Consider the following 3814-nt stretch of genomic DNA (forward strand, 5'->3'; position numbering starts at 1 on the left):
TCCAAGTGCTCTTGGTGCCCTGGAGAAGCCCAGATGGGTGCTTGGTGCCCAGCTTTGCTGCAGTCACTGACAGAGCAGCTGCATTTCCATGGCCTGAAGTGATACCGCCACTGGAAACAATCTTTGCTTTCATCCATCACTGCAGACTCATCCCAAATCTCTTTTGCTTCTTCCCTTGTAACCTCATCCAGATTTTGATATTTCCTCCCTTACATCTCAACCATGTCAGCTGCACTGGTCCCAGCTATGTTTTTCTTGGTCACATTCTGCATTTTCCTAATTCTTCCAAGTTCCACTTCTGTTTCTGTTGGTGTATTTGCAATTTATCCCAGCTGGGTCTCCTCTGTAACATTACCCATAAGGTGTTCATTCTCCTCCTAAGCACCAGTGTTGCTCAGGAGAAAAACCTTGCCCTGGTGATCATCAGCGCCCACCCTTCCCTCCCAGAATGCAGCTCCCGGGGCTGCTGGTGCCTGCAACCAAAGCAGGAGGGGGTGTGCAGCCCCCAGGGCTTTTGCATCTGGAAATGCAATTGCTGCCTCCCGGCTCACAGCCTCACCTTCAGCACCGCCCTCTGGTTCTGGCCTCATCCTCCCCTGAGCAGCGTGTCCCCGACTTCCCCTCCTGTCATGGGGTAATGGATGATTCTAGGGAGTAGCTGACTCCAGCTGCCTGGTTTTGCTCTGTGAGCTCATTCCCATAGTCTGGACCTGTGGAGGCATGTGTGTTACTGTCAAAATGGCCCTGATATGATGCGTGCCCCGATGGACCGAGGGCATCCCAGGGAGTGAGCTTGTGCCAAGCCAGGCTGTATCAAGCCAAGCCACACCATGCTGATCTGTGCCATGCCTTGCTGTGCTGAGCCACATGGAGCCACGCCATGCCATGTTACACTGTGCCATGCTATGCCATGCACAGCTGTGCAGCACCGAACCAAGCCTGATTAAGGACTGGGAGGAGCTGTAGGGGGATTTTTGGCACATTCTTCCCCGAACTATGAGACCCCAACACTGAGCTCTGGGTGATCCCCTGCAGCCCCAGCAAGGGGAGGGCGTGCGCTGCCCCTGCCCCATCCCCACGCCCCGATGGCCCCGTGTGAGGCTCCTTCGCCGCCTGCCAAAGATTACACAGCGCTCGGGGCCTCGAGCTGCAGCGCCGGAGCGCGGACCCCTGCCAGGCCTCATAGCACAGCCATGATGTAAGAGCAGAAAGTCAGCAGAACCCCCACCGCTCGCTGCGCGGGAGCGTTAACCCTTGGAGAAGGGGGGTGGAGGGGACCTGGGACACCCCCGTGGCCGTGGTATGCCGAGGGCTCCCTGCTTTTGGTGCCAGGCTTGCAGCTCTCGGTGCTGACCCTGTGCTCAGCCCATCCACGGTGTGTAAATCACCGTGAGGCAACAGGTCACCCGCTGGGAAGTCCTCACGGTATCCGAGAAAGTTTATGAACTTTCGCAGCATAAAATGAATGTGACATTTCCTCACTGTGATGAATGTTCATCAGAAATGACTTGATCCAAACAACCTTGTGCTACAAAGCCATCGGGCCATGAAAGCCTGGTGACAAAACAATCTCCTTTAAGCGTGGCTGTGCTGGAATTAGGGCTGATTGCAATCATACGGCTTAATATTGTGATTTTGTTACATTCCCGTTATTTTGACAATCTGCTGCATATTTGCAGTATTTCACTCCGGATGAGTATCCTCACACAGTGAGGCGTGTACAACTGCTGTATCCATTTCTTTCTGTATCGGTTCAGCTTGATCAAGAATAGCCGATGTGCCATGTTCTTTCCTTGCTGCATTCTTCAGGTTTGCCTTTTGGGCCAATGGAAAGGACATGGGGAATGTCCCTGGGCTCCACCACAGCACCTGAGCGTGGGGCTGGTGGGAACGGTCCTGTTCCTGCACCAGGAACTTTTCCTTCAGGGACCAGCCATGCAACGCCTAAATAAATAGGCAAATGCAGTTCCAAGCTCATATCATGTTACAGTAATCAGAGGATAAAATTGTTTTTCTCTGTGACCTTGTTACAACCATTTGCGAAGTCTGTGGAGAAAACTGCATGTCTAAATCAATCCTCCCCTTAGTGAGCATCACTGGAGCTCTCCCTGAAGCAAATTAAAAGGAGCTGTGAAGGAGCTGGGGCTCAGCGCCGCATGAGGCTGCGGGCATTGCTGCCCGGGGTGGGGCCCGACAGCGCCCGCTAATTGATTTGCTTTTGATACTGTGAGCTGGAGTTTATTGTAAAAACTCCCGGCACGATTGGAGGGCTGCCTGTTATTATCAGTCTAAATAAATACGGGTTAGCAACAAATTTGAACCATCTGCTCGGGATGAAGCTGTCTCTCTGTTAAGGCTTTCCCAGCGCAATGCCTTGCACCAGTGATGGAGTGTGAGCCCCAGGGCCATGCTCAGCATGCAGGGTGTCTGCGGCCACGGTGCCTGCGAGGCTGCAAAGCCTCAGGCCTGTGTGGATGTTAAAGCAGAGATTGCGCGTTCAGCATCTCTATTTTAAACTCATGGACAGATGCTTTCTCCGCAAAAATGGCTTATGCCAAAGAGCTGAAATCAGAGGCAGAAGCTGCCCAGGAGAGCTGAGGAGCTGCCTGAGCAGTGGGGAAAGGTGCTGGGAGCAGCCACTGAGGCTGTGGATGGGGATAGGGGTGGGAACGGGGATGGGGGGCTGTGCTGGTGAGTGAATGCCCAGTGCAGTATGGTCTGGCCCCAGGGTTCTCTGGCACGCAGGGGTTAAAGGACTGGGCTTGGCGGCGCTGGGAGATAAGATAACCCTGATGGGGGAAGGGAGGAGGGTTTTCTCACAGAAACCTTGTGGGAAAAGCAGAACCTCGTGTTGTGGTTCACTAACTGCCCACTAATGATATCCCCGAGGGAGCCGGTCAGGCATCATAAAATCAGGCAGTTTGCCCCGGAAATAGGTGAGGAGATGTAAATGTGGCACCCTGCAGGGGCTGATGTCTCACCAAGTGGCTGGCTTGGTGCAGGGGCAGCTTTGGCGCTGTGTGTGGGACAGGGGTTCACTGCTGGCTGCTGGGAGCCCATCACCGCGCTGCCTTGTCCCCAGCCCCACGCACTGCAGCGGCTCACTAGGCTGGTACTGTGCTCCCAAGAGCCTGGAGTGTTTGTAGTTTGTACAGCTGAGCCCCAGCAGGAACAGTGCCCGTGATCGTGCATCCCCCCACATCTCACCTGTGGCACTGGGACAGGCAGAGCCGGCTAGGAGCCTGAAGCTCAGCTCAGATGAGCACCCGTGCTCAGAGGCGTTTGATGCTTGCTGGACATGAATGAGGCTGGAAACCTGTGTGTGTTTCAACATCGGTGCAGCTCTGAGAGGTTCCTCGTGGCTGCTGATGCAACAAGCAGTTTTCTTTATTTTTGGATGCAGGGAATGGTTGGTGCTGCATAAACACTAATGAAGGTATCAGTGGAGACGGCGTGGTGTGTGCACCGCACTGGAGGATGTGGCAGAGCAAGGATCCACTTTAGAGTGGATTCCCCATGCTCTAGGAATTCAGAACACCTTGGCCACCTTTATCACTTCTCCTGCACATCTGAGACAGGCCAGAGCCTGTCAGCCAGTCACTGTGCTTCCTCCTGCATCCGGGCTCTGCTCCCACTCCTCACCCAGCACAATCCCATCTCCCCGCTGCTGGACAGCAGCCAAAAGCAATCGGTTCTCTGAAAGACTCGCTAAATACGTTCAGCAAAAGAATTTAATTAGCCTCTTTCTCTTCCACGTGAAGCTTTAAAAAAAAAAAAAAAAAAGAAGAAGAAGAAAAGGAAAAAAGGAAAAAAG

Source organism: Phasianus colchicus, chromosome 18 (genome assembly GCF_987193195.1).
Source record: "Phasianus colchicus chromosome 18, bPhaCol1.hap1.1, whole genome shotgun sequence".
NCBI lineage: Eukaryota > Metazoa > Chordata > Aves > Galliformes > Phasianidae > Phasianus > Phasianus colchicus.